Source organism: Bos taurus, chromosome 10 (assembly GCF_002263795.3).
Source record: "Bos taurus isolate L1 Dominette 01449 registration number 42190680 breed Hereford chromosome 10, ARS-UCD2.0, whole genome shotgun sequence".
NCBI lineage: Eukaryota > Metazoa > Chordata > Mammalia > Artiodactyla > Bovidae > Bos > Bos taurus.
In genome coordinates this window covers 4,474,603-4,488,253 of record NC_037337.1, presented here as the reverse complement: position 1 = coordinate 4,488,253, position 13,651 = coordinate 4,474,603, and positions in this window count along the sequence as shown.

Here is a 13,651-nt window from a genome sequence, read left to right as displayed (position 1 = left end):
ATTCTGTAGTTATTTTTTCAGCTCCGAACTATAAGGCTGGTATGGCAACAACTGATAGCATTTCCAGGTCGGCTCCTGATCCACAGAGTAAGGAAAATCATGGCAAGATGCTGCATTTGGGAATTATTATAGTATCTTCTCGACAGAGGAGCCTGGCAGGCTGTAGTCCATGGGGTCGAAAAAGTCGGACACGACTTAGCAACTAAACCATCACCATCATTCCTTCTCACTATCAAAATATTAAATCAATTAATACTGAGGAAAACAGAGAATCAAAGATGATCCCCAGATTTCTAGATGAAAGGATGTGACAGTAGAATGAGACTATTGCTCAGAAACAGACTAGTATTCTTCTTTCTGTTTAATGTGTCTAAAATAGCAATATAACCCTAAAGAATTTGTTGTTTATAGTGTCATAGAGGATGGCCTTTTCAAAGGACATTCTAACTAGACTCTTCTTAAATATATGTCTCATTCACCAAGACCACCACTGAATTTTCCAAGTGTCAGTGTTAAGCTAAAAGACATTGTTTTATTATTAGTTCTTCTTACCCAATTATATAATATGATATGTAAGATGCTGTGTGTTGTAAGTCTTGCCAGTTAAGCTCAATGCAGATGAATTAAATCCTCTCCAATCGCTTCCTGCCCTGACCACCCATCTGGAACTCTTCCTCTGCATTTGTCAATGTTATCTTGTTTCCAACTGAGCCATCCCTGTAAATGAAAACGATGATCATTATCTGATTAAGGGTAATCTAGTCAATATAGTTGTTGGAAAATGTTACATATATAATCCTAATATTTTCAAATGGCTAAAATGAGATTGCTACATTAGAAAAGAAAGGGCTGGGTTCTGGTTAGTCCTTACATAGAAACAATGGTCGTTTGTATTTTCTATCTGTCCATCCATCTCTTCAACCAGTATTTATTTACCACCTATTATGTGCCAGATCACGAAGCAAAGAGAAGACAGTTCTCTGCCTTGCGATGTGATATTTGTAAGGAGGAAATTATAATAATAATAAGGTTTCTTGACTTCTTTGTATTTCAAACACCTACCACCAGAAAACACCAGAAAACCAGAAACACCAGAAAAGGCGCTCATTTATAGATTGCCACCTTTCAGTTTTCCCAGAAATGAGTGTTTTCTACTTTCTACTGCCAGGCTGCTCCAGTTTCTTTTGCATCACCAGAACGTCTCTGAATTGCCTTCAGTTAGGGAACTCTTTCCTCACACTCAAAGTCCATCAAGTCACTCAACCAAATCTCTCCTTTTTCTCCCACAGCATCTGCATTCTACTGCTCTTCTTGTCCAGCGTCTTCTCATCTCCTCCTGTCCTGCCTCACACCCTCTTCCATCCTGCACCATCCCAACAGGTGCTGGTCAGTCATCACCAGACACACTTTTATTTCTGGTCACCACCGTCTTTTATCTCAGTTACTATAATAGTCTTTCAATTGGTCTCCTTGTTGCAATATTTTCACCACTCTAACACAGTCTTTCTATGGCAGCCAGAACGCTCTTTTGACAATACAACTTTAATTAGCTTCTTTCAAGCTTAAGATTATTCTGCACTGCCTGGGGAAAAGTCCAAATCTATTAACATGACTTTTCAAAAGTTTTGTAATACATTAACTAACTACTTTTCCCTCATCTTTCTTTCTTTTGTTGTTTTGTTCCCTTGAGCAAAGGTTTTGCTTAAGTATTTCAGTTGTGCTACTGTAAATCACAGATGAAAAAGAAAGGAAAGCTCGTGCTTGGGTATAAATATTAGAAGGGGAGCGGCGCCCCCTAGCGGTCAATATGGTGTCGATGTGGCCTGGAGGGTAAGAGGGGAATCTGAACACCTGAGTTTATTCTGAAGGCCACAGGCTCATTTACAAGCGGAGCTTCCTCCTGTATTGCTTCTGGCATATTGGAGAATGCAGGTGTGTTGGTCCCAAGGAATGTGGTGTATTTGTTACTGTCTTCAACTTCAATTTTTTAATATACAAAGATATTTTCAAATGCATATTTAAAATATTGCCCCATAACATGCTCATAACCTGAAATCCTAACTCTACAGTGTTGAGAGGTTACTTGGTGGAGGGAAAAACATGATCTGACTACAGCTTTCCGGTGAGCTACAATTCAGTGGAGTAGATTCCTGGCTTCCAAAGATTCCGTGTTTTCTATTCAATCACTGGTGAGAGAGTAGTGGCTTTGAATCTGTTCTTTTCTTGAGACATAAGTGTGATTTAAGTGATTGGCCAACATGATTGGCTTCCTTGTGGTTTTGTTCTTTAATCACTATCAAGTAGGCAGTTGTTCTCAGCAAGATTCTAAAGAAGCTACATCAGTTTTAAAGTTTCAAATGTATTGCCTCATGTGAAAAACGTACATGCCTTAATAGTGCTCACAGATGTGGGTATTCACCAGAGTCTGAATATGTACCCTTTCTGCTTATCTCTATGTCTGTCTCTTCAAGTGGATTAAGGAACTGTGAAGAATAATGAATTGCTGTGCCCATTTGACTTTCTCTTAAATATCAGAGATACCAGCTAAGTCTTTGAAAGTGAAAGTGTTAGTCACTTACTTGTGTCCAGCTCTTTGTGACCCCATGGACTGTAGCCCACCAAGATTCTCTGTCCATGGAATTTTCCAGGCAAGAATACTGGAGTGGGTTGCCATGCCCTCTTCCAGGGGATCTTTACGACCCAGGAACTGAACCCTAGGCAGGTCTCCTGCGTTGTGGGCAGATTCTTTACCTTCTGAGCCACCAGGGAAGCCCCAGCCAAGTCTTTACTAGGAAGCAATCTGTAGGGGTTGGGCAAAAATATGAGTCCCTCACTTTTTGAATTCTTGCCTGCTGAAGATTGCAAACAATTTTACTCCAAATTCACTCTAAATCAACACTCACTGTAGTAAATCTGCGTGCATTTGCCAGACATAATACGGTATGTATGTTATGTACACTTCTGGATGAGAGGACACAGAGGACGCTGGAGCTCAGATCATTTTCAGAGAAGTTGAATCCTTGATCTCCTTGCTGACATGGGTTGTACGTTGTTGATGTCATTCATATTATTAAGGGCTATAACTCGAATGTTTGTGTCCCCTCCCCCTCCCAAAATTCTTATTTTAACATCCTAACCGTGGAAAAGTGATGATTCTCGAAGGTGGGAAGTGATTAGGTCATGAGGGTGGAGCCCTCATGAATGGGATTAGTGCTCTACCCCTTTGGAGATCTACCACAGGAATCTGCACAGAGCTCCACAGCTCCTTCCCTCTTGTGAGGACATGGTGAGGAGACACGGGCTGTGAGCCAGGAAGAGCGCTCCTCTAGGTGGCCAGGCAGGCACCTTGATCTTGGACTTCCCAGCCTCCGGGACTGTAACGAATTTCTGATATTTACAAGCCGCCTGGTCTGTGGTATTGTATTATAGAAGTCCCAGTGCACTGACGTTAAATAAAATTATCTATCAACCTTACCAATTAGTTGCTAACTATCAGCATTTTGTAGATGTGATTAAATTAAAGCAAAAAAAAATCACAGATACTGCCAAATATATATATTACTAAGTATTGATATATGGCTGTAGTTACATAGGGACAATGCTGAAGAACTTAAAGGAAACTTTTGCTCACTGTAAGGTTCAGAAGAAGAGGAAAAGGAGTACACAATGCTAGAGGTTTAATAGACATTTTAGGTCATGCACAGGAAATGATTGGTGATATAAATAACTGTGATGATAGCATGAGCAGAAGTCTTACATTCAGGATGCATTTCCTTGCATAGCAATCTTGTCATTGGGAGCCACGTAACTGCAATATTCAGTTCAGTTCAGTCGCTCACTCATGTCCGACTCTTTGGGACTCCATGGACTATAGCACACCAGGCTTCCCTGTCCATCACCAGCTCTGGAGCTTACACAAACTCACGTCCATCGCATCAGTGATGCCATCCAGCCATCTCATCCCCTGTCGTCCCTTTCTCCTCCTGCCCCCAATCCCTCCCAGCATCAGAGTCTTTTCCAACGAGTCAACTCTTCACATGAGGTGGCCAAAGTACTGGAGTTTCAGCTTTAGCATCATTCCTTCCAAAAAAATCCCAGGGCTGATCTCCTTCAGAATGGACTGGTTGGATCTCCTTGCAGTCCAAGGGCCTCTCAAGAGTCTTCTCCAACACCACAGTCAAAAGCATTAATTCTTCGGTGCTCAGCCTTCTTCACAGTCCAACTCTCACATCCATACATGACCACAGGAAAAACCATAGCCTTGACTAGACGAACCTTTGTTGGCAAAGTAATGTCTCTGCTTTTGAATATGCTCTCTAGGTTGGTCATAACTTTCCTTCCAAGGAGTAAGCGTCTTTTAATTTCATGGCTGCAGTCACCATCTGTAGTGATTTTGGAGCCCAGAAAAATAAAGTCTGACACTGTTTCCCCATCTATTTCCCATGAAGTGATGGGACCAGATGCCATGATCTTCGTTTTCTGAATGTTGAGCTTTAAGCCAACTTTTTCACTCTCCTCTTTCACTTTCATCAAGAGGCTTTTTAGTTCCTCTTCACTTTCTGCCATAAGGGTGGTGTCATCTGCATATCTGAGGTTATTGATATTTCTCCCAGGAATCTTGATTCCAGCTTGTGTTTCTTCCAGTCCAGCGTTTCTCATGATGTACTCTGCATATAAGTTAAATAAACAGGGTGACAATATACAGCCTTGACAAACTCCTTTTCCTATTTGGAACCAGTCTGTTGTTCCATGTCCAGTTCTAACTGTTGCGTCCTGACCTGCATACAAGAGACCAGCAAACAGAAGCTAAAACAGAGGGAACCGCCTTGGAAGTGACAGGTGCAATAGATTAAAACCCTGTCATTAGTACCGACTACATAGGAAGCGGCCTATAGATCTTGAGAAATATAAGCCACACCAAGTAACTATCCAAAAATGAACTGACCCCACACTGCCCACAACAACACCAGAGAAAGTCCTAGATATATTTTTACTATCATTCTTTAATTTTATTTTAAGGTCCTCTATTACTCCTTTAATTTTCATTTTTATAACCTACTATTACTTTACAAGAAAAAAAAAATAGAGAGAGACCCTATTTTTTAAAGCAAACTTCATATATATATAATTTTTGTGACTTTTTTTTCTCTCTCTCTCTTTTTCTTTAATGTTGTATTTTTGAAAATCCAACCTCTAGTCTAGATTTTTAATCTTTGCTTTTTGGTATTTGTTATCAATTTTGTACCTTTAAGAACCCAGTCTTCAGTACCCATTTTTACTTGGGAGTGAGATTACTGGCTTGACTGCTCTCTCCCCCTTTGGACTCTCCTTTTTCTCCACCAGGTCGCCTCTATCTCCTCCCTCCCCCTTCTCTTCTCTACCCAACTCTGTGAATCTCTGTGTGTCCCAGACAGTGGAGAACACTTAGGGAACTGATTACAAGCTGGATCTGTCTCTCTCCTTTTGATTCCCCACCTTTTATCCTCCTGGCCACCTCTGTCTCCTTCCTCCCTCTTCTCTTCTCTGTATAACTCCGTGAACATCTCTGAGCAGTCCAGACTGTGGAGCGCACATATGGAAGTGATTACTGACTAGCTTGCTCTCTCCTCTTTTGATTCCACCTCATCTCATCCTGGTCACTTCTAACTCCCTCCTCCCTCTTCTCTTCTCCATGTAACTCTGTGAACCTCTCTGGGTATCCCTCACTGTGGAGAAACTTTTCATCTTTAACCTAGATGTTTCATCAACAGTGCTGTATAGATGGAGAAGTCTTGAGGCTACAGTAAAAATAAGACTAAAAACCAGAAGCAGGAGACTTAAGTCCAAATCCTGAGAACACCACAGAACTCCTGACTCCAGGCAACATTAATTGACAAGAGCTCATCAAACGCCTCCATACCTACACTGAAACCAAGCACCACCCAAGAGCCAACAAGTTCCAGAGCAAGACATACCACACAAATTATCTACAAAACAGGAACATAGCCCTGAGCTTCAATATACAGGCTGCCCAAAGTCACTCCAAATCCATTGACATCTCATAACTCATTACTGGACACTTCATTGCACTCCAGAGAGAAGAAATCCAGCCCCACCCACCAGAACACCGACACAAGCTTTCCTAACCAGGAAACATTGATAAGCCACCCGTACAATCCCACCCACAGCGAGGAAACTCCACAATAAAGAGAACTCCACAAACTGCCAGAATACAGAAAGGCCACCCCAAACACAGCAATATAAACAAGAAGAGACAGAGGAGAACCCAGCAGGTAAAGGAACAGGATAAATGCCCACCAAACCAAACAAAAGAGGAAGAGATAGGGAAATCTACCTGATAAAGAATTCTGAATAATGATAGTGAAAATGATCCAAAATTTTGAAAACAAAATGGAATCACAGATAAATAGCCTGGAGACATGGATTGAGAAGATGAAAGAAAGGTTTAACAAGGACCTAGATGAAATAAAAAAGTCAATATATAATGAATAATGCAATAAATGATATCAAAAACACTCTGGAGGGAACAAATAGTAGAATAATGGAGGCAGAAAATAGGATTAGTGAGGTAGAAGATAGAATGGTAGAAATAAATGAATCAGAGGGGAAAAAAGAAAAATGAATTAAAAGAAATGAGGACAATCTCAGAGACCTCTGGGACAATGTTAAATGCCCCAACTTTCGAATCATAGGAGTCCCAGAAGAAGAAGACAAAAAGAAAGACCATGAGAAAATACTTGAGGAAATAATAGTTGAAAACTTCCCTAAAATGGGGAAGGAAATTATCACCCAAGTCCAAGAAACCCAGAGAGTCTCAAACAGGATAAACCCAAGGCAAAACACCCCAAGAAACATATTAATAAAATTAACAAAGATAAAACACAAAGAATAAATATTAAAAGCAGCAAGGGAAAAACAACAAATAACACACAAGGGGATTCCCATAAGGATAACAGCTGATTTTTCAATAGAAACTCTTCAGGCCAGGAGGGAATGGCAGGACATACTCAAATACCCAGCAAGGATCTCATTCAAATATGAAGGAGAAATCAAAAGCATTACAGACAAGCAAAAGCTGAGAGAATTCAGCGTCACCAAACCAGCTGTCCAACAAATGCTAAAGGATCTTCTCCAGACAGGAAACACAAAAAGGGTGTATAAACTCGAACCCAAAACAATAAAGTAAATCGCAATGGGATCATACTTATCAATAATTACCTTAAACATAAATGGGTTGAATGCCCCAACCAAAAGACAAAGACCGGCTGAATGGATACAAAAACAAGACCCCTGTATATGTTGTCTACAAGAGACCCATCTAAAAACAGGGGACACATACAGACTGAAAGTGAAGGGCTGGAAAAAGATTTTCCATGCAAATAGAAACCAAAAGAAAGCAGGAGTAGCAATACTCATATCAGATAAAATAGACTTTAAAACAAAGGTTATGAAAAGAGACAAAGAAGGACACTACATAATGATCAAAGATCAATCCAGGAAGAAGATATAACAATTACAAAAATATATGCACCCAACATAGGAGCACTGCAATATGTAAGACAAATGCTAACAAGTATGAAAGGGGAAATTAACAATAACACAATAATAGTGGGAGACTTTAATACCCCACTCACACCTATGGATAGATCAACTAAACAGAAAATTAACAAGGAAACACAAACTTTAAATAATACAATAGACCAGTTAGACCTAATTGATATCTATAGGACATTTCACCCCAAAACAATGAATTTCACCTTTTTCTCAAGTGCACACAGAACCTTCTCCAGGATAGATCACATCCTGGGCCATAAATCTAGCCTTGGTAAATTCAAAAAAATTGAAATCATTCCAAGCATCTTTTCTGACCACAATGCAGTAAGATTAGATCTCAATTACAGGAGAAAAACTATTAAAAATTCCAATATATGGAGGCTGAACAACGCACTGCTGAATAACCAACAAATCACAGAAGAAATAAAAAAAGAAATCAAAATATGCATAGAAACGAATGAAAATGAAAACACAACAACCCAAAACCTGTGGGACACTGTAAAAGCAGTGCTAGGGGGAAAGTTCATAACAATACAGGCATACCTCAAGAAACAAGAAAAAAGTCAAATAAATAACCTAACTCTACACCTAAAGCATGGAGTAGGCAATGCCACCCCACTCCAGTACTCTTGCCTGGAAAATCCCATGGACGGAGGAGCCTAGTGGGCTGCAGTTCATGGGGTGGCTAAGAGTTGGACACGACTGAGCGACTTCCCTTTCACTTTTCACTTTCATGCATTGGAGAAGGAAATGGCAACCCACTCCAATGTTCTTGCCTGGAGAATCCCAGGGACGGGGGAGCCTGGTAGGCTGTTGTCTATGGGGTCGCACAGAATCAGACACGACTGAAGTGACTTAGCAGCAGCACACCTAAAGCAACTAGAAGAGGAAGAAATGAAGAACCCCAGGGTTAGTAGAAGGAAAGAACTCTTAAAAATTAGGGCAGAAATAAATGCAAAAGAAACAAAAGAGACCATAGCAAAAATCAACAAAGCCAAAAGCTGATTCTTTGAGAGGATAAATAAAACTGACAAACCATTAGCCAGACTCATCAAGAAACAAAGGGAGAAAAATCAAATCAATAAAATTAGAAATGAAAATGGAGAGATCACAACAGACAACACAGAAATACAAAGGATCATAAGAGACTACTATCGGCAATTATATGCCAATAAAATGGACAACGTGGAAGAAATGGACAACTTCTTATAAAGTACTACTTTCCAAAACTGAACCAGGAAGAAATAGAAAATCTTAACAGACCCATCACAAGCACGGAAATTGAAACTGTAATCAGAAATCTTCCAGCAAACAAAAGCCCAGGTCCAGACGGCTTCACAGCTGAATTCTACCAAAAATTTAGAGAAGAGCTAACACCTATCCTGCTCAAACTCTTCCAGAAAATTGCAGAGGAAGGCAAACTTCCAAACTCATTCTATGAGGCCACCATCACCCTAATACCAAAACCTGACAAAGATGCCACAAAAAAAGAAAACTACAGGCCAATATCACTGATGAACATAGATGCAAAAATCCTTAACAAAATTCTAGCAATCAGAATCCAACAACACATTAAAAAGATCATACACCATGACCAAGTGGGCTTTATCCCAGGGATGCAAGGATTCTTCAATATCCGCAAATCAATCAATGAAATATACCACATTAACAATTGAAAAATAAAAGCCATATGATTACCTCAATAGATGCAGAGAAAGCCTTTGACAAAATTCAACATCCATTTATGATAAAAACTCTCTAGAAAGCAGGAATAGAAGGAACATACCTCAACATAATAAAAGCTATATATGACAAACCCACAGCAAACATTATCCTCAATGGTGAAAAATTGAAAGCATTTCCCCTAAAGTCAGGAACAAGACAAGGGTGCCCACTTTCACCACTACTATTCAACATAGTTTTGGAAGTTTTGGCCACAGCAATCAGAGCAGAAAAAGAAATAAAAGGAATCCAAATTGGAAAAGAAGTAAAACTCTCACTGTTTGCAGATGACATGACTCTCTACATAGAAAACCCTAAAGACTCCACCAGAAAATTACTAGGGTTGAATATATATGAATATAGTAAATATATATGAATATATATATGAATATAGTAAAGTTGCAGGATATAAAATCAACACACAGAAATCCCTTGCATTCCTATACACTAATAATGAGAAAATAGAAAGAGAAATTAAAGAAACAATTCCATTCACCATTGCAATGAAAAGAATAAAATACTTAGGAATATATCTACCTAAAGAAACAAAAGATCTATGTATAGAAAACTATAAAACAATGGTGAAAGAAATCAGAGGACACTAATAGATGGAGAAATATACCATGTTCATGGATTGGAAGAATCAATATAGTGAAAATGAGTATACTACCCAAAGCAATCTATAGATTCAGTTTAATCCCTATCAAAATACCAACGGTATTTTTCACAGAGCTAGAACAAATAATTTCACAGTTTGTATGGAAATACAAAAGACCTCGAATAGCCAAAGCAATCTTGAGAAAGAAGAATGGAACTGGAGGAATCAACCTGCCTGACTTCAGGCTCTTCTACAAAGCCACAGTCATCAAGACAGTATGGTACTGGCACAAAGACAGAAATTTAGATCAATGGAACAAAATAGAAAGCCCAGAGATAAATCCACGCACCTATGGACACCTTATCTTTGACAAAGGAGGCAAGAATATACAATGGAGAAAAGACAATCTCTTTAACAAGTGGTGCTGGGAAAACTGGTCAACCACTTGTAAAAGAATGAAACTAGAACACTTTCTAACACCATACACAAAAATAAACTCAAAATGGATTAAAGATCTAAACGTAAGACCAGAAATTATATAACTCCTAGAGAAGAACATAGGCAAAACACTCTCCGACATACATCACAGCAGGATCCTCTATGACCCACCTCCCAGAATATTGGAAATAAAAGAAAAAATAAACAAATGGGACCTAATTAAACTTAAAAGCTTCTGCACAACAAAGGAAACTTTAAGCAAGGTGAAAAGATAGCCTTCAGAATGGGAGAAAATAATAGCAAATGAAGCAACTGACAAAGAATTAATCTCAAAACTATACAAGCAACTCCTGCAGCTCAATTCCAGAAAAATAAACAACCCAATCAAAAATTGGGCCAAAGAACTAAATAGACATTTCTCCAAAGAAGACATACACGTGGCTAACAAACACATGAAAAGATGCTTAACATCACTCATTATCAGAGAAATGCAAATCAAACCCACAATGAGGTACCATTTCACGCCAGTCAGAATGGCTGCGATCCAAAAGTCTACAAGCAATAAATGCTGGAGAGGGTGTGGAGAAAAGGGAACCCTCTTACACTGTTGGTGGGAATGCAAACTAGTTCAGCCACAATGGAGAACAGTGTGGAGATTCCTTAAAAAACTGGAAATAGAACTGCCATACAACCCAGCAATCCCACTGCTGGGCATACACACCGAGGAAACCAGAATTGAAAGAGACATGTGTACCCCAATGTTCATCGCAGCACTGTTTATAATAGCCAGGAGATGGAAGCAACCTAAATGTCCATCAGGAGATGAATGGATAAGAAAGCTGTGGTACATATACACAGTGGAGTGTTGCTGCTGCTAAGTCACTTCAGTCGTGTCCGACTCTGTGCGACGCCATAGACGGCTGCCCACCAGGCTCCCCGTACCTGGGATTCTCCAGGCAAGAACACTGGAGTGGGTTGCCATTTCCTTCTCCAATGCATGAAAGTGAAAAGTGAAAGTGAAGTCGCTCAGTCGTGTCCGACTCTTAGCAGCCTATGGACTGCAGCCTACCAGGCTCCTCTGTCCATGGGATTTTCCAGGCAAGAGTACTGGAGTGGGGTGCCATCGCCTTCTCCCCAATGGAGCATTACTCAGCCATTAAAAAGAATACATTTGAATCAGTTCTAATGAGATGAAAGTGAAAGTGGAGAGTGAAAATGTTGGCTTAAAGCTCAACATTCAGAAAACGAAGATCATGGCATCTGGTCCCATCACTTCATGGGAAATAGATGGGGAAACAGTGGAAACAGTGTCAGACTTTATTTTTTGGGGCTCCAAAATCACTGCAGATGGTGACTGCAGCCATGAAATTAAAAGACGCTTACTCCTTGGAAGGAAAGTTATGACCAACCTAGAGAGCATATTGAAAAGCAGAGACACTACTTTGCCAACAAAAGTCCATCTAGTCAGGGCTATGGTTTTTCCTGTGGTCATGTATGGATGTGAGAGTTGGAGTGTGAAGAAAGCTGAGTGCTGAAGAATTGATGCTTTTGAACTGTGGTGTTGGAGAAGACTCTTGAGAGTCCCTTGGATTGCAAGGAGATCCAACCAGTCCATTCTGAAGGAGATCAGCCCTGGGATTTCTTTGGAAGGAATGATGCTAAAGCTGAAACTGCAGTACTTTGGCCACCTCATGTGAAGAGTTGACTCATTGGAAAAGACTCTGATGCTGGGAGGGATTGGGGGCAGGAGGAGAAGGGGACGACAGAGGATGAGATGGCTGGATGGCATCACCAACTCGATGGACGTGAGTCTGAGTGAAGTCTGAGAGTTGGTGATGGACAGGGAGGCCTGGGGTGCTGCAATTCATGGGGTCTCAAAGAGTCAGACATGGCTGAGTGACTGAACTGAACTGAATGAGGTGGATGAAACTGGAGCCTATTATACAGAGTGAAGTAAGCCGGAAAGAAAAACACCAATACAGTGTATTAATGCATATAAATGGAGTTTAGAAAGATGGTAACGATAACCCTGTATGTGAGACAGCAAAAGAGACACAGATGTATAGAACAGTCTTATGGACTCTGTGGGAGAGGGCGAGGGTGGGATGATTTGGGAGAATGGCATTGAAACATGTATAATATCATATGTGAAATGAAATGCCAGTCCTTGTTCAATGCATGATACAGGATGCTCAGGGCTGGTGCACTGGGATGACCCAGAGGGATGGTAAGGGGAGGGAGGTGGGAGGGGGGTTTCAGGATGGGGAACACATGTACACCCATGGCAGATTCATGTTGATGTATGGAAAAACCAATACAATATTGTAAAGTAATTAGCCTCCAATTAAAATAAATAAATTTATATTAAAAAAGAAAATAAACTAGAAATTGTCCCTTTGCCAAAATAATAATAATAAAAAAACAATATATGCACAATGGACTATTACTCAGCCATAGTAAAGGACTTTGTGCCACTTGCAGCAACATGGATATTAGAAAGTGTAATGTAAATGAAATAGGTCAGAGAAAGACAAATACTATATGATCTTGATCTTGGGTGGCTCAGCCTGCAGAGGCTTGAAGTGGAGCTTCAGTTTCTGGTCAGAGATTGAGGTTGGGTCACAGTGATGAGAGCATCAAGTCCTGGACACTGGACCAGAGGTCAATGACATGGCCCTAGCTCTTTGGCTTTGCAAGAAAAGAATTCCCACACAGATGGAAAGTAGTGAAACAAGTAAAGTATTTATTAGGAAGAAAAAAGAAAAGTAGGTGGACACATGAATGGATTCAGAGTCTCAGAGTCATGTCCTCATGGTAATTTGAATTACTTTTAAGGGGCATTTCTTCTGTTTCCTTTGGCCAGTCATTTTGATTCGTCTGGTTCAGAGTCTACATTTGGTATATTTCAGGATCCTTCCATGTGTGCACATACATCTCTCAGCCAAGGTGCATTCTACCGAAGGGGCCTTCGGGTAATTAGCATCACTCCCCTTTGGACCTCCAAGGAGCCTTCTGAGCATGCGCCTAGTTGGGGAGTTCTCCTGATTTGCAGAATGAGAAATATGTGGTCTCTTGTCTTCTATCTGGGCAGGGCCCAGCCTCCTTTCTCGATTGTCCTGCAATTCTCATCTTGGAGGATCTACCCTAGGAAGGGCTGTCTACCTCCTGCCTCAATCTCACTTGTATGTGGAATCTAAAAACAAAATAAATGAACAAGCAAAACAGAGTGGTTGCCAGAAGGGAGTGAATGAAATAGGTAAAGGGGATTAAGAGATACAAACTTCCAGTTATAAATGAGTCGTGGGAATATAATGTACAACATAGGGAATACGGTCAGTG